The 19,095-nt window shown below is 36.2% G+C and overlaps 1 non-coding gene across 1 annotated transcript; it reads right to left on the reverse strand.

Annotated features, from left to right (window-relative positions):
• Positions 1-73, reverse strand: TRNAY-AUA (transfer RNA tyrosine (anticodon AUA)). The gene has a single exon. It is a non-coding gene; the product is annotated as a tRNA-Tyr (tRNA).
• Between the last annotated feature and the right edge of the window lie 19,022 nt (positions 74-19,095).

Here is a 19,095-nt window from a genome sequence, read left to right on the forward strand (position 1 = left end):
TTCCCAACCCAGGGATCGAACCCAGGTCTCCTGCATTATAGGCAGATGCTTTTACCGTCTGAGCCACCAGGGAGGTCACAATTGTAAGCATATATGCACCTAATAACAGAGGACCAAAATACAGAAAGCAAAACTGACTGAAATGAAGAGAGGAATTAAACATAATAGTTGAAGATTTCAATAATCCACTTTCAATAATGGAGGAAATAGACATAAGATTAATAAGGACAACAGATATGTGAAAAGATGCTCAACATCACAAATCACTAGGGAAATGTAAATCAAAACCATAATGAGATTGCTTCATGCCTGTTAGAATGGTTAGCATCAAAAAGGCAAAAAACAATAAATGTGGAGAAAAGGAAGCCTTTGTGTACTTTTGCTGGAAATGTAAATTGGTGAAACCACCATAGAAAACAGTATGGAGCATTCTAAAATAATTGAAAATGGAAGTATCATATGATATGGCAATTCTACTTCTAGAATAAATTCAAAGAAAGCACCCCCAAATTCATAGCAGCAATATTTACTGTAGTCAAGATGTGGAAACAATCTAAGCGTCCATCAATGGATAAGTAGATAAGGAAATTGTGCTATATGTATACAATGAAATATTATTCAGTCAAAATAAGGAAATATTGCCATTTGAGACAACATGGATGGAGCTTCAGGGTAATTATGACTTTTTTTTTTTTATTAGTTGGAGGCTAATTACTTCACAACATTTCAGTGGGTTTTGTCATACATTGACATGAATCAGCCATAGAGTTACACGTATTCCCCATCCCGATCCCCCCTCCCACCTCCCTCTCCACCCGACTCCTCTGGGTCCTCCCAATGCACCAGGCCCAAGCACTTGTCTCATGCATCCAACCTGGGCTGGTGATCTGCTTCACCATAGATAATATATATGCTGTTCTTTTGAAACATCCCACCCTCACCTTCTCCCACAGAGTCCAAAAGTCTGTTCTGCACTTCCGTGTCTCTTTTTCTGTTTTGCATATAGGGTTATTGTTACCATCTTTCTAAATTCCATATATATGTGTTAGTATGCTGCAATGTTCTTTATCTTTCTGGCTTACTTCACTCTGCATAATGGGCTCCAGTTTCATCCATCTCATTAGAACTGATTCAAATGAATTCTGTTTAATGGCTGAGTAATATTCCATGGTGTATATGTACCACAGATTCCTTATCCATTCATCTGCTGATGGGCATCTAGGTTGCTTCCATGTCCTGGCTATTATAAACAGTGCTGCAATGAACATTGGGGTGCACGTGTCTCTTTCAGATCTGGTTTCATCAGTGTGTATGCCAAGAAGTGGTATTGCTGGGTTATATGGCAGTTCTATTTCCAGGTTTTTAAGAAATCTCCACACTGTTTTCCATAGTGGCTGTACTAGTTTGCATTCCCACCAACAGTGTAAGAGGGTTCCCTTTTCTCCACACCCTCTCCAGCATTTATTGCTTGTAGACTTTTGGATAGCAGCCATCCTGACTGGCGTGTAATGGTACCTCATTGTGGTTTTGATTTGCATTTCTCTGATAATGAGTGATGTTGAGCATCTTTTCATGTGTTTGTTAGCCATCTGTATGTCTTCTTTGGAGAAATGTCTGTTTAGTTCTTTGGCCCATTTTTTGATTGGGTCATTTATTTTTCTGGAATTGAGTTTCAGGAGTTGCTTATATATTTTTGAGATTAATCCTTTGTCTGTTTCTTCATTTGCTATTATTTTCTCCGATTCTGAAGGCTGTCTTTTCACCTTACTTATAGTTTCCTTTGTAGTGCAGAAGCTTTTAATTTTCATTAGGTCCCATTTGTTTATTTTCGCTTTTATGTCCAATATTCTGGGAGGTGGGTCATAGAGGATCTTGCTGAGATTTATGTTGGAGAGTGTTTTGCCTATGTTCTCCTCTAGGAGTTTTATAGTTTCTGGTCTTACATTTAGATCTTTAATCCATTTTGAGTTTATTTTTGTGTATGGTGTTAGAAAGTGTTCTAGTTTCATTCTTTTACAAGTGGTTGACCAGTTTTCCCAGCACCACTTGTTAAAGAGGTTGTCTTTTTTCCATTGTATATCCTTGCCTCCTTTGTCAAAGATAAGGTGTCCATAGGTTTGTGGATTTATCTCTGGGCTTTCTATTCTGTTCCATTGATCTATATTTCTGTCCTTGTGCCAGTACCATACTGTCTTGATGACTGTGGCTTTGTAGTAGAGTCTGAAGTCAGGCAGGTTGCTTCCTCCAGTTTCATTCTTCTTTCTGAAGATTACTTTGGCTATTCGAGGTTTTTTGTATTTCCATACAAATTGTGAAATTATTTGTTCTAGTTCTGTGAAAAATACCGTTGGTAGCTTGATAGGGATTGCATTGAATCTATAGATTGCTTTGGGTAGAATAGCCATTTTGACAATATTGATTCTTCCAATCCATGAACATGGTATGTTTCTCCATCTGTTTGTGTCCTCTTTGATTTCTTTCATCAGTGTTTTATAGTTTTCTATGTATAGGCCTTTTGTTTCTTTAGGTAGATATACTCCTAAGTATTTTATTCTTTTTGTTGCAATGGTGAATGGTATTGTTTCCTTAATTTCTCTTTCTGTTTTTTCATTGTTAGTATATAGGAATGCAAGGGATTTCTGTGTGTTAATTTTATATCCTGCAACTTTACTATATTCATTGATTAGCTCTAGTAAATTTCTGGAAGAGTTTTTAGGTTTTTCTATGTAGAGGATCATGTCATCTGCAAACAGCAAGTGTTTCACTTCTTCTTTTCCTATCTGGATTCCTTTTACTTCTTTTTTTGCTCTGACTGCTGTGGCCAAAACTTCCAACACTACATTGAATAGCACTGGTGAGAGTGGGCACCCTTGTCTTGTTCCTCATTTCAAGGGAAATGCTTTCAATTTTTCACCATTGAGGGTGATGCTTGCTGTGGGTTTGTCATATATAGCTTTTATTATGTTGAGGTATGTTCCTTCTATTCCTGCCTTCTGGAGAGTTTTAATCATAAATGAGTGTTGAATTTTGTCAAAGATTTTCTCTGCATCTATTGAGATAATCACATGGTTTTTATCTTTCAATTTGTTAATGTGGTGTATTACATTGATTGATTTGCGGATATTAAAGAATCCTTGCATTCCTGGGATAACGTCCACTTGGTCATGGTGTGTGATTTTTTTAATATGTTGTTGGATTCTGTTTGCTAGAATTTTGTTAAGGATTTTTGCATCTATGTTCATCAGTGATATTGGCCTGTAGTTTTCTTTTTTTGTGGCATGTTTGTCTGGTTTTGGAATTAGGGTGATGGTGGCCTCATAGAATGAGTTTGGAAGTTTGCCTTCTTCTGCAATTTTCTGGAAGAGTTTGAGAAAGATAGGTGTTGGCTCTTCTCTAAATTTTTGGTAGAATTCATCTGTGAAGCCATCTGGTCCTGGGCTTTTGTTTGCTGGAAGATTTTTGATTACAGTTTCGATTTCCTTGCTTGTGATGGTTCTGTTAAGATCTTCTATTTCTTCCTGGTTCAGTTTTGGAAAGTTATACTTTTCTAACAATTTGTCCATTTCATCCAAGTTGTCCATTTTATTGGCATAGAGCTGCTGGTAGTAGTCTCTTATGATCCTTTGTATTTCAGTGTTGTCTGTTGTGATCTCACCCTTTTCATTTCTAATTTTGTTAATTTGGTTCTTCTCTCTTTGTTTCTTAATGAGTTTTGCTAATAGTTTGTCAATTTTGTTTATTTTTTCAAAAAACCAGATTTAGTTTTGTTGATTTTTGCTATGGTCTCTTTACTTTCTTTTGCATTTATTTCTGCCCTAATTTTTAAGATTTCTTTCCTTCTGCTAACCCTGGGGTTCTTCATTTCTTCCTTCTCTAATTGCTTTAGGTGTAGAGTTAGGTTATTTATTTGGCTTTTTTCTTGTTTCTTGATGTAAGCCTGTAATGCTATGAACCTTCCCCTTAGCACTGCTTTACAGTGTCCCGTAGGTTTTGGGTTGTTGTGTTTTCATTTTCATTCATTTCTATACATATTTTTATTTCTTTTTTGATTTCTTCTATGATTTGTTGGTTATTCAGAAGCGTGTTATTTAGCCTCCATATGTTTGAATTTTTAACAATTTTTTTTTTTTCCTATAATTGAGATCTAATCTTACTGCACTGTGGTCAGAAAAGATGACTGGAATGATTTCAGTTTTCCTGAATTTTCCAAGACCAGATTGATGGCCCAGGAGATGGTTTCGTGTGCACTTGAGAAAAAGGTGAAGTTGATTGTTTTGGGGTGAAATGTCCTATAGATATCAATTAGGTCTAGCTGGTCCATTGTGTCATTTAAGGTTTGTGTTTCCTTGTTAATTTTCTGTTTAGTTGATCTATCCATAGTTGTGAGTGGGGTATTAAAGTCTCCCGCTATTAATGTGTTACTATTAATTTCCTCTTTCATACTCGTTAGCGTTTGCCATACATATTGCGGTGCTCCTATGTTGCGTGCATATATATTTATAATTGTTATATCTTCTTCTTGGATTGATCCTTTGATCATTACGTAGTGTCCTTCTTTGTCTCTTTTCACATCCTTTATTTGAAAGTCTATTTTATCTGATATGAGTATTGTGACTCCTGCTTTCTTTTGGTCTCCGTTTGTGTGAAATATTTTTTTTCCAGCCCTTCACTTTTGGTCTATATGTGTCTCTTGTTTTGAGGTGGGTCTCTTGTAGACAGCATATATAGGGGTCTTGTTTTTGTATCCATTCAGTCAATCTTTGTCTTTTGGTTGGGGCATTCAACCCATTTACATTTAAGGTAATTATTGATAAGTATGGTCCTGTTGCCATTTACTTTGTTGTTTTGGGTTCGCGTTTATACAACCTTTCTGCATTTCCTGTCTAGAGAAGATCCTTTAACATTTGTTGAAGAGCTGGTTTGATGGTGCTGAATTCTCTCAGTTTTTGCTTGTTTGTAAAGCTTTTGAATTCTCCTTCATATCTGAATGAGATCCTTGCTGGGTACAGTAATCTAGGTTGTAGGTTATTCTCTTTCATTACTTTCAGTATGCCCTGCCATTCCCTTCTGGCCTGGAGGGTTTCTATTGATAGATCAACTGTTATCCTTATGGGAATCCCTTTGTGTGTTATTTGTTGTTTCTCCCTTGCTGCTTTTAGTATTTGTTCTTTGTGTTTGATCTTTGTTAATTTGATTAATATGTGTCTTGGGGTGTTTCGCCTTGGGTTTATCCTGTTTGGGACTCTCTGGGTTTCTTGGACTTGTGTGACTATTTCCTTCCCCATTTGGGGGAAGTTTTCAGCTATTATCTCCTCGAGTATTTTCTCATGGCCTTTCTTTTTGTCTTCTTCTTCTGGGACTCCTATGATTCGAATGTTGGGGCGTTTCACATTGTCCCAGAGGTCCCTGAGGTTGTCCTCATTTCTTTTGATCCTCTTTTCTTTTTCCCTCTCTGCTTCATTTATTTCCACCATTCTATCTTCTACCTCACTTATCCTATCTTCTGTCTCCATTATTCTACTCTTGGTTCCCTCCAGAGTGTTTTTGATCTCATTCATTGCATTATTCATTTTTAATTGACTCTTTTTTATTTCTTCTAGGTCTTTATTAAACATTTCTTGCATCTTTTCAATCTTTGTCTCCAGGCTATTTATCTGTAACTCCATTTTATTTTCAAGATTTTGGATCATTTTTATTATCATTATTCTAAATTCTTTTTCAGGTAGATTCCCTATCTCCTCCTCGTTTGTTTGACTTGGTGGGCACTTTTCATGTTCCTTTATCTGCAGGGTATTTCTCTGCCTTTTCATCTTGTTTAGATTGCTGTGTCTGGAGTGGGCTTTCTGTATTCTGAAGGTCTGTGGTTCCTTTTTATTGTGGAGGTTTTACCCAGTGGGTGGTGTTGGATGATTGGCTTGTCAAGGTTTCCTGGTTAGGGAAGCTTGCGTCGGTGTTCTGGTGCATGGAACTTGATTTCTTCTCTCTGGAGTGCAATGGAGTGCCCAGTAATGAGTTTTGAGATGGGTCTATGTGTTAGGTGTGACCTTGGGCAGCCTGTATGTTGACGTTCAGGGTTATGTTCCTCCGTTGCTGGAGAATTTGCGTGGTATGTCTTGCTCTAAAACTTATTGGCTCTTGGGTGGTGGTTGGTTTCAGTGTAGGTATGGAGGCTTTTGAACGGTCACTTATTACTTAAAGATCCATGTAGTCAGGAGTTTTCTGGTGTTCTCAGGTTTTGGGCTTAAGTCTCCTGCCTCTGAATTTCAGTTTTATTCTTCCTGTAGTCTCAGGACTTCTCCAACTATACAGCACTGATAATAAAACTTCTAGGTTAATGGCGAAAAGATTCTCCCCTGTTAGGGATTCCCAGAGAGGTTCGCAGAGTTACATGAAGAAGAGGAGAGGGAGGAGGGAGATAGAGATGAGCAAGAGAAGAAAAAGGGGGACTCAAGAGGAGAGAGACAGATCTATGCAGTTGTCTGTTCCTAGAGTATTCTCCATAGCCCAGACACCCACAAAGATTCACAGAAGTGGATTGGGAAGAGAAGGGGAAAGGAGGAAATAGAGGTGTTCTGAGGTAGAAATCAGAGAGTCAAGATTGGGAGAGTAATTATGACTTTTTAAGTGAAATAAATCAAACAGAGAAAGACAAAGACTAAGTGACCTCACCTGTATGTGGAATCTAAAACAACCACCACACAAAGCTCATAGAAAAAGTTGTCAGATTTGTGGTTATCAAAGGTGTGGAGTTCGAGAAAAGTGGAATTTGAGGACGGTGGTCAAAGGCACAAACTTCCATCTATAAAATAAATGAATACTAGGGCTATAATGTATAACATGATGACTATAGTTAACACTGTTGTATAGTATCTATGAAAGTGAAGAGGGTAAATCCTAAGAGTTCTCATCACAAGGAAAAAAATATTTATTTCTATGTGAGATGATGGATGTTAACTAAACTTACTGTGTTAATCATTATATGATGCATATAAGTCAAATCACTATGCTGTATATCATACATGTATACTGTACTGTGTGTCACTTATATCTCAATAAAGCTGGAGGAAATTTTTTAAAAAGTTAACAAAGAAATGGAAGACTTGAATGACATTGTAAATCCAATAGGCCTAACAGACATCTATGGAATGCTCCACCCAACAAAAATAACGCATATTCTTTTAAAGTACATATGGAGCATTCTCCAGGACAGATCATAGCCCATAAAACAAACTCCAATAAATTTAAAAGAAGAGAAATAATATAAAGTGTAGTCTCCAATTACATTGGAAGAAAATTAGAAATCAATGTCAGGAAAGAAATTGAGAAACTAACAACATACTTCTAAATAGCCAATGGACCAAAGAAAAATTCAAAAGAAAAATAAGAAAGTATTTTGAAATGAATGAAAATGAAGATACAACATATTAAAAAATCCATACAATGCAGCAAAAGCTATGTTTAGAGGGAAATTTATAGCTGTAAATGCCTAAGTAAGAAAAAAGAAAGAACCTAAGTCAATAACCTAACCTTTCACATTAAGACACTAAAAAAGAACAGCAATCTAAATGTAAGGCAAGCAAGAAAAGAAATAATAAGGATTAGAGTGATAATTAATGAAATAGAGACTATAGAAACAACAGAGATGTCTAATTAAACCAAAAGCTGATTATTTGAAAAGGTCAACAAAATCAGCAATCCTTTAGCTTGACTAAAATCCAGGAAAAAAGGGAAGACAATTACTAAAGTCATAAATGAAAGACTAACTTTTTTTATCAACACCACAGAAATAAAAAGGACTCTAAAAGGATACTGTTGTTGACTTTAAAAAAAAATGCACATGAGAGTCATGAGTCAAATTTTATTTGGGGCAAAGTGAGAACTATAGCCTGGGAGACAGTATTACAGATAGCTCTGAGAAACTGTTCCAAAGATGTAGGGTGGAAGGTCAGTGTATATGTGATTTTGCTGAAGGGGGAGTACATGCAATCAAACACATCCTTTTTGCACATCCTTCCACTAGTCTTGTGAAGACTACTGCTAATCGCAAGGAGCAAACCTCACCATGAAGGATTTTAGAGCATTTCTGGATTAGAGGAAACACAAGAATTGGACTCATAAATTTGGCTCCTGCAAATACCAATCTAAAGACCTGTTCTGCCAGTTTTCCCCAGAGCATAAAGTGCCTCATTTCTGCTCTCCACTCTGAACTCCTTTCAGGTAGTGTTGAAAATCAGCAGCACAGTAGCACACAATTTAATCCTTTTAAAGGTAGCAAGTACCAATGCCAAGTGCTAATTTTTAGCTGACAGGACCCCCTCATGATCATAAATTTGACCATGCTTTGGGAGGTATTTCATGACCATTTTGTTCCATGGTGCTAAGAAGACTCATTCCTAGATCTGGGAGAGATTTTGCTCATAGGCCACTCAATGTGCTGTTACTGGACTAGGTCTTATTAACAGTAACTAAAGGTAACTCTGGGCCACCTGTCTTACTAGTCTGTTATGGTTCAGGAAAATTCCCTCTTGTTGCATCTTTCCATATCTTTAGTTACACTACTACAATCATTGATCACATACAGAACCATGTATTTGATCAACTGCTTCAAGTTGTTGAGTCATTATTATTTTTGCTTGAGGCTCAGTCATACATTTGGTAATACAAGAAACAATAACCTTGCAATACAGGCAAAATAAAAATAATATAACTAATAACATTAATAGAGTTATAAGTAAATATTTAAGACAAGAATTTCCCTTGCCAAACCCATTTCTGAAGAGATCATCAAGACTAAGGAGTGGGTCATTTAAGGAAGAAATCTGATTTTTCCTCTAATCTGATATGGTTCATTAAGTGCATTATATTAGAGGATTCATCAGGTACAGCATTCAGTTTGAAGTAATGAGATGAGATGCTGTAAGAATGTCAAGGGCCATGTGGTATTGTAGCACTGCTTTTCTCATCATAGAAATCTCAGAATTCAGTTGGCTAATAGTTGGTTATTATCATTTAAGCCCATTGAGTAAATTTTGTTAAGGCTTCAATATGGGTGATTACATTCTCCAATCCTATTGGAGGTGCAAAAATAGCTACTAAATGGTCATACCAGTGGAATACAATTGACTCACTGGATTTGTACCAATGGTAGATTGGCCAGGGTCATCTTTAAATTGTTACTTATGTGACCTCGAGTCCGAGGGAATCCCAGGATATATCTTCTTATCCATCCTGGTGGAAGCTAAGGCCATAAAACTAAGTACCACAAATTCACTGAGCTCCATTAGGTGCAACCCAGTGAATCTCTGGTCATCCGACCCAGTCAGTTCCATACCAATACTAAAGGTAGTAATGTGTAGGCATCATTCATAAGGCACCCAGCCTAGTTTCCTAATGTTACTAGGTTGGTTATCCTTAATATGACTTAATTGTTTCCAACATAGAGGAGCTTCAAACTTAAAATGACCATAGTCTGGTATTAACCACATATTCATCTTGTAATTGTGAGAAGTTTTATTTCTTGGCTGAAATTTTTCTTGTTTCTCTGATTGAGCTTGAGTAACTTTAGATGAAAATTCATTTTTTATGGCCAGGGTCAGAGAAGGTATTATTAGTTGACTGGTGAGGGGATTCCTATCTGGTAATATAGGACTGAACTTTCTTTCTCCTAAAGTAATTTCCTAAGGGTTATCCAATCAGAGCTTTGGAGGGGAGAAGTCCACCAAGGCATCCTCAGAGTACTAGACACAGGTAATTGGTGGCAAACCCAACAATTGGGTTGATTTGACTTTTAAAATCAGTATAGGGTAATTCCATAATAGGAAAACACTTGATTCATATGCAAAGGTCCAAGAACTCAAGAAAATATTATAAAGATCATATGAGTCAGGTCCAGGATCTTGGACTTGTTGTCTATTTCTGATGTCATCTTTTCATCCTAGTGTGAGTGCAGCTCCTCCTCTGTTTCAGCACTGTTTTAAAGTGATTTTGAACATGTACACCCATAGCTGATTTATGTCAATGTATGGCAAAACCCACTACAATATTGTAAAGTAATTAGCCTCCAATTAAAATAAATAAATTAAAAAAAATAAAGTGATTTTGAGGTCAGCCATTGTCTTTATTAGCCAGTCCAGTGTAAGTATCCTTTGTAAGTGGGAGTTAATCAAAAAGTCAACTTCCTTCAGTTTTTCTGTGCATGAAGTAGTTAAGAGTACCTGATATGGATCCTTAGGTTGGAGACAGTCTCTGGTTTCAGGTCATGAGACATCTGATTTTCATCCAATGATACATTACTAAGATATGCTTCAGAAACAAACTTAGAGTGTCTTTTAAATAATTTAATTAAACTTTAACATAATGGAACAAAAAGGAACTGTACAGGAAGTGAGTCTTATTAAATACAGATCTCTATTAACAAAACTGGGATTTAATATTCATTGAAACATAATATTTACTTTCTCAAAAATTACCCTCATATTCTACCAAGTATAACCAAATTAAATCTAATTTGTTTGCAAAATAAGTCTGGTCTCAATAAACTTGACCTGATCATTTATGTAACTATAATTGATCACATAGTCCTTTTTTGCTTTGATGGAACTTTTATAAGGAGCCTCACACTGAACTTTTAAAAAAACTCAGGGCATGGAAAGTCATGCCAGGATTTATCACAGATTTTGCCTAACAGATGTAGGTGAATTCCTCCATTTTCAAGGTTCTCAAAATGCTTTAAGCTTTCTGTACCTGTTAGTGATGTCTTCCTAATTTATCTGGTAAAGTTTCTGGAAACCTAAGAGTTTCTAATCTCTGGAGGGATCAGATAGAGCAAAAAGGTGAATGTTTCAATTCTGTTTTCAAAGGTATAACTTACCAAATTACTGTAAGTCTTAATTAGTTTGAGGGGAAGGTTTTCCTTATACCTGGAAAACATAGATTCAAACCAGTAATTTTTTAGACAGAAACCTTAAAAATTATAACCACATTCACCAGTTCACTCAGTCTTATATAACCAATCCTTTTTGTTAATATTTTTATGAAGGCATTAGGTTTTCCATTAGAATTCTTTAACTTATTACCCAGTTCAATGTTTTAGTCTGAAAATCAGAAACTTGTATTTATCCAATAGTCCTTTCTATAAATCTTCTTGAAGAAGATGCATCTTTGCAAATACATTAGAATAAAACCATAAATGTCTAAAATGATAAAAGACATAAGAAGGCATGTTTAAAATCTGATTGCAATACAATTGACAAAGGATCTTGGTTACTGCTGTAACATACAACTCTTTAAGATAATGACTGGAATTATGACAAAACATTTTACCAGGACATGTCAGAATTTTTGGAATGCCATATAATTTCTAGAATACCTATGTTAGTAAGTATTTACTATACAATGTAACATAAGAAGATTTATTACTCATTTGACAATACTTTCTATGTAATTTGGGGGAAGGAAATGGCAGCCCACTCCAGTGTTTTTCCCTGGAGAATCCCATGGAGGGAGGAGCCTGGTGGGCTAGAGTCCATGGGGTCGCAAAGAGTCGGACACGACTGAGTGACTTCACTTTCATGTTCACTTTCACTTTTCTATGTAGTTTAACCTACCAAATAAACCTAATTAGTTTAATACCTCTCTTTAAATTCATGAACTCAATTAAATTTATTTTAAACTTTGTCAATCCTGACCATGCAGAAAATTTTTTCTTGGGGTCCACGTCCACAAACATTTCACCACTTTCTGTACCATCATTTTCATATTTTCCACCCAGAAACAGTCAGCTGTAAGTCAGACCTACTTCTTTTTTCCTTAATATAATGCACTTCCATTCCTCACTCTTTCTTCACTGAATACACACCATATTCAAGCTTCCTTAAGTATCTGTGTGTGTATTCAATCACTTTAGTCATGTCTGACTCTTTGTGACCACATGGACTGTTGCTTGCCAGGCTCCTCTGCCCATGGGGATTCTCTAGGCAAGAATACTGAAGTGGGCTGCCATGCCCTCATCCAGAAGATCTTCCCAACCCAGGGATTGAACCAGTGTCTCCTGCATTGCAAGCAGATTCTTTACTCACTGAGCCACCTGGGAAGCCCTAAGTAACCATAAGTGTCCTTTATATCAGTACTCTGTAGACTGGTAAACGTAAGTCCAAATAATAATTTCTTGAAAAATGTGTTTTCTTATAAAAAATATCTCAGTGCGGCACCAAACATATAAATAGTTTTAACTTTTCATTTCTCTGTAAAAAGAAGCCAGTGTTTAGTAATTAATGTTTCAGTATCTTATTTTATTTGGGAATGACCTAGCTAATCAATAAACTTCCGAAACTTAATTTAGCATAACTGTAGAATTTCAGATTACCAAAATCTGGAGACTATTTTAGATAGACATTCCTAAAACATAATTATTCTTAATATATTTTATCTAAAGCTCTTATCTCATTTACATTTTCTTTCATTAAAAATTTCTTCACATTAAGTTACTTTCCTTGCTGACAAATTTGCTATATATATATATATAAAACCAGATTTTATTTAATGAATATTAAACCTAGGTGCAATAAAAGTATTATAATGTTGATGACTCTAAAGATATGTACATCTATTAGATCAATAAACTTAAACATTAATACCAGGTATTAATTTAATATTGAATATCTCTCACTTCACATGAACTTGAAATTAATTCTGGCCAGTTACCTCCTGTATTTTTTAACTTTTTTGAGAATTTATATAGGTGCTTAATTTTCTGTAGTCCAGTTAAGTAAAACTCACAAATTAATTCTGATAATATCATCCAAAGGTAAAAACAAAGGCACACATAAACATATGGATACAATGAGAGATTTCATAGATTCATTTTCTAAAGTAAGTCCTGAATTAGATACCACAATATAAACTTACTAGTTGTAAATAACAGTTGAATACATTAAAGAATTTTTCCCATCCCTTACTTTCCCCTCAGTCTCAGGAATTAGAGGTAATCTATTAATAGATAAGTGATCCTGAGAACTCTAGTTTGAAGGTACAGGTAGAGAAAATCAGATTCTTATTCCCTCAGTGTCATAATTCTGAAGAAGCATTTCTTTATTTATTCCTTCAAGCTAGCTTTCTCTACCCATTGGGAATTAAAATTGAATGGGAGTTGGTTAAACTTTGACAGGCATTGTGTACTTAATTGGTGCAATTGGAGGTTCATAATTTTTGCAGATACCCCCTTTCCTTTCTCCTTTCCTTTTTTTATGGTCTTGAAAAGTTGGTCAGCTAGCATAACAAGGGTGTTTGTATGTAACCCGAACAAACCTAGATTGTGTCTTTTGATTAGAGTAACTAAATCCTCATCTAAGCCTTCTAAAAAGGCAGAGTTAAGCAAAGAATGATTTTGGTGGTTAGAGACTGATTCAGGTGTCAAGTCAGAATATTGCTTAAAAGTTTTTTTTTCAAATCTTTCATAATATTCCAGGATTCATTCATTAGATCTTTGCTTGCAGTGTTGAATCTCTGTCTGATGGTTTTTGAAAAAAGCCCTGGGATAAGTTCAAGTTATTTCTGAGCTAATTCCTTACATTCAATGAGAGTCTGTGATTCAAATATCCATTAAGGGCTATTTCTATTCTGTTTTCTTTATCCATTCCCTAGCTTTGCTTTCAGAAACTAACAGCTGTGTTAATTGATAAAGCTCTGAAAACCTGATCTTGCAGGTCCAAATGGGTAACTCAAATCCCTTAGCAAATCCCAGTGAATCCTGACTTGGATTGGAAGTTTTTAGCCAAGACTCTAATTTCTGCTTGGGTCCAGTGTGAACATAAGCACTGAGGAAATTTCCCATCTTCCAGTTTCTCTTTAAGGGAGCTATAATCACTTCTGATTTTTTCCCCTTTACTTGGGAAGAGGGAGCAGCAGGAGGCAAAAGAGTTGAAAGAGAAAAAGAGATAGTGTCTAGGCTAGGCATTTCGGATAGAAGAGGATCAATGAGAGAAGCAGAGGGAGAGACAGAGTCAGAGACAGAGTGCTCGCAACCTTTTTTAGTGAAGAAGTTTCTAGATATCAATCAAAGTAAGCATTCCATTCAGTCTGCTTGATTTTACAGCTGACTTTTCTGTGTGCACAAAATAGCAATTTTGGAATATCAGAAGATCTCCAATTTGGCTATTTCAGGTTGAGATCTCCTTTAGTAAGTGTGTTACATGTTCAGTCATGTCGGACTCTTTGCAACCCCGTGGACTGTAGCCTGCCAGGTTCCTCTGTCCATAAATTCTCCAGGCAAGAAAACTGGAGTGGGTTGCCATTCCCTTCTCCAGAGGATCTTCCCAATCCAGGGATCAAACCTGGGTCTCCTGCATTGCAGGCAGCTTTTTTTTTTTTTTTACCATCTAAGCCACCAGAAAGTGCCCCTTTGGTTTAAGTTTCCCAGTTAAGTAGGTACTTGCAAGTATAAGCTGGATTGAGGTGTTAGTCACAGCCTGACTTTCTGATGCTCCTTGTTTCTATTTTTGATAGGCTCTATTTCCCACTATAAAGTTGAATTTGTCAGGATAAAATTTACTAATAAAATTGTGAGGTGGGCCAGTGTCCTGCTTGTGAGCTTAATTCCTCTAGGCATCACCCTAGAGTCATTCCAGGCCTCTTATGTGTCTTGGCTTCTTTCCTTGGTGATCTAAGACCACCGTGGGTGCTCAGATAGCTGTATGGCCAATTCTTATTTGCAACACCTGGATGAACAAGTGTTTCAGTTAATGGATGGGTTTCCCTATGGGACTTCTGCATGGTATGAGGACTCTGCCTCCACCACTCCCATAAATTTCTCAGTCACCTGAGAAAGTTATAACCAGAGGGAGAAGTCTTGTCTCCTTTCTTCAGACCAAAAACTGTCACATAATATCTTCACTTTTATCCCAACGAATTCTATTAAGGCAGCCAAATTAAGGAAAAGTCACAGATCAGCCTCTTACCTAACCACTCAGTGCAGACCACTCAGTCTCCTACAACTGGGCAAACACTAGTATCTTTCAACCAGCCTTCTCCGCGACTCAGCCCCAGTATCTTTCACCTGGGTGGGTATTTCCTAGTATCTTTCAACTGAGCCCCACCCAGTATTTTTCAACTGGATGGGTATTCCCTGGTATCTTTCAATTGCCCCTCCTTCCAGTATCTTTTAACTGGGAGACGGCAGGTAACTGCTATACACTGCCATATAAAACTCAGGATCATCAGCCAACATGGAGATCCAAGAAACAGGAGAGACTCAAATTTGTGTGGACTCCCTGGGATGGCAGAGGTGCCTCTGCTGGTGCCAAGGCTCTGGTTCCTCATGGAGTTCAGGGGAAGGAGAGAAGTCATTAAGCTGTTTCCTTAAAAAAAAAGGCACAATGTGAGAGCTATGAGTTAAGTTTTATTTGGGGCAAAATGTGAGAACTATATCTTGGGAAACAGCACCTCAGATAGCCCTGAGAAATTGCTCCAAAGAGGTGGGGAGGAAGGTTGGTATACATGTGATTTTGGTGAAGGGGAAGTATTTGCAATCAAGTGTGTAATTTTTGCAGATGGTTATTGCTAGTAATGAGGAGCAGGCATCACCATGAAGGGTTTTAGTGCTTTTCTAGATAAGAAGAGGTAAAAGAACTGGGCTCATAAAATCAACTCCTGAAAATATCTATTTGAAGACCTGTTCTGCCAGTTTTTCCCAGAGCACAGAGTGCTTTGTTTCTGCTCTGCATCCTGAACTCCTCTTGGGGATGTTGAAGTCTGCACCTGTAGCAGCACAAGATTCAGTCCTTGCAGACGTAGATGGCAAGTGCCAATGGCAAGTGTAGTTGATACTATGAATAATGATATGACAAGAAAATCATTATCTGATGAAATGTTCAAATTTCAAGAAAGACACAAGTTACCTAGACTGATTCAAGAAGAACTAGACAATCTAAATAGACCTAAAACAATTGAAAATATTGAATTAGGAATGAAAAACTACCCACATAGAAAAACTAAAATTAATGTAGCTTCATCACTGAATTTTAATTCTGAACATTGAAAGAAGAATTAATACCAATCCTTCAAAACCTCTTTAAAAAGATGGAACAGAAAGAAACAATTGTGAATTCATTTTGAACCCAATATTACCCATACCCAAACCCAGAAAGAGCATCATAAGAAAACTGCAGACCAGTATTTTTAATGCTGCTGCTGCTGCTAAGGCGCTTCAGTCGTGTTTGACTCTGTGCGACCTCACAGATGACAGCCCACCAGGCTCCTCTGTCCCTGGGCTTCTCCAGGCAAGAATACTGGAGTGGGTTGCCATTTCCTTCTCCAATGTGTGAAAGTGAAGTGTGAAAGTGAAGTCGCTCAGTCATGTCCGACTCTTAGCAACCCCATGAACTGTAGCCTGTCAGGCTCTTTCGTCCACAGGATTCTCCAGGCAAGAATACTGGAGTGGGTTGCCATTTCCTTCTCCAAGTATCTCTTATAAATATGGATAAAAATATCCTCAGGAAAAATGCTAGGAAACTGAATCCAGCAGCATATAAAAGAATGTATGCCATGACCAAGTGGGAGTTACCCTAGGAATGCAAAGTTAGTTCAACATGTAAAAATCAATTCCTGTAACAGAGCATATCAATAGACCAAAAAATAAAAACCACATGATCATCTCAATAGATACTGAAAAAAACATTTGACAAAATTCAGTATTTTTTCATCATAAAATAAGTAACAACCAGAATGAGCAGGAAACTTCCTCAATCTATTAAAAGAGCATTTATGAAAAACCCACAGTGATTATTATACTTAATGAGAAAGACTGAATGCTTTCTCCCTAAGATCAGGAACAAGATGAAGACATCTGCTCTTGCCTCTTCTATTCAGCATCACACTGGAAGTTCTAGCAGGACAATACAACAGGGGGGAAAAAAAAGACATCCAGACTCAAAACCAGAAGGAAAGTCTATCTTCACTCATAGAAAACACTAAATGATATAGGATATTCACTCAAAAACCATTAGAATAAATAAGTTTGGTAAGGCTTCAGAGTACAAGATCAGTATTAAAAAAAATCACTTGTCTTTCTATACAGATGCACTGAACATTCTAAAAGTGAAATTAAGAAACTAATTTCATTTACAACAGCATCAAAATAAATAAAAGGCTTAGGAGTAAGTTTAATAAAAGCACAAAACTCACACACTTAAAATTACAAAATGTAAGTTTAAAATGTAAATTAAAAATCAATTTAATTATTTAAAGTTAAAAATTATTAATTGAATTTAATTTTTAAATTAAATTTTTAAAAAAATTCAAGATTCAATTCAAAGAGGATATGAATAGATTGAAAAAAATCCCATTTTCATGGATCAAAAAGCTTATTATTGTTAAGATGACCACATTCCCCCACTGATCTACAGATTCAACACAACCCTTGTTAGAATATCAGCTGTTTTCTTTATTGAAACTGACAAGATACTTCTATAATTCACATGCAATTATAAGGAGCTCCAAATAGCCAAACAAATTTGAGAAAGAAGAAAAAAATATAAGGATTCACACTTTCCAATTTCAAACCTTACTACAAAGCAATAGAATTGAGTCTGGATATAAATCCCACCCATCCATGGTCAAATGATTTTTGACAAGATTGCCAATCAGGGAAAAATAGTCTTTTCAACAAATGGTGACAGTCACATGCAATGAAGTTGAACTTACACTTGATATACACACTCAAGAAGCTGTTTTTATAACTCAAAATGTATCAGAGGTCTGAGTATAAGTGCTAAAATCATAAAACTGTTAGAAGAAAGTAGATTTTGTAATTCCATTACTACATGACTTGGCAAAATATGCTTAGATATCCTAGTAAAAGCATGATCGACAGAAGAAAAATGAATAAATTGGATTTCATAAAAATGAAAACCTTTTGTGCTTCAAAGACACCATCAGGAAAGTAAAAAGGCAATCTACAGGATGGAAGAATATATTTAAGGTCACATATCTAACAGTCTGGTATCTAAAGTATATAAAAAACACATACAATTCAGTAATAATAATGACAATTAACTCTGCTGAAAATGGGCAAAAGATTTGAATAAACATTTCTCCAAGGAAAATGTAGAGATCGTCAATAAGCATATGAAAAGGTGCTTAACAGCATTTATATTAACAGAATAAAACCACAATGAGATGCCACTTAACATACATGATAACATATATCTATTTAAAACTTGTAAAAGTCTTTAAAGTAGCATTATTCCTAATAGTGAAAAGGCAGAAACAGCTCAAATCTCCATCAACTGATGAATACATGAACAAAATCTGATATATGCGTATATAGGAATATTATTCTGCCATAATAAGAAATTAAGTACTGATACACAGGTGAATCTTGAAAATATGCTCAGTGAAAGAAGCCAGTCACAACTGATCACATATTATATGATTCCATGTGATATGAAAAACCAAAATAGGGAACTTGACAGAGATAGAGGTAGATTGGTGCTTTCCTGGGGCTAGAGGAGGGTGAGCATGTAAAAGGGGTGATAGCTGAAGTGTTCAATCTTTCTTTTGGAGGTGATGAAAATGTTAAAACAATGAATTTGATCACTCTGCATTGAGGGAGAAGATGTCCGTAACTGTTAGTTTTAAAAGCAGGGTGAGGAGCAATGCATATAAGTTATCATTCCATCTTTGTCAAAGGAAAAAAAATGAAGATGTAGCAAAAATGTCTGGAAGGATCTATACTAAGCAGCAGCTAAGTTTAGAAGGAAGGTTTGAGAAGGAAGTTTATGCTTTATCTTGTGCTTTTTCTAGATCATGCGATTTTTTTTAAACAACTGTACATTATTTTTGTACTCAGAAAACAAAAGGTATATGCACAAAAAAACAAATGAGAAAGAAGACTTGATTAGCATTTTTAATCTGCAAATATTCTTTGGTGAGAGATGATGTGTAAACACGAAGATGATAGACCCAGCCAACTGCAAAATGAATGAAAGACAGCAAATTGACTATCCCACCACTGCCATTTCCCTGGGATGGTGCTCTGGGCTCTTCAGGATGAAACACGCAGCCCCTGGGAGGCTGCCCAGCTTCTCAGAAGCCTTATTT

This window comes from Muntiacus reevesi, chromosome 3 (assembly GCF_963930625.1).
Source record: "Muntiacus reevesi chromosome 3, mMunRee1.1, whole genome shotgun sequence".
NCBI lineage: Eukaryota > Metazoa > Chordata > Mammalia > Artiodactyla > Cervidae > Muntiacus > Muntiacus reevesi.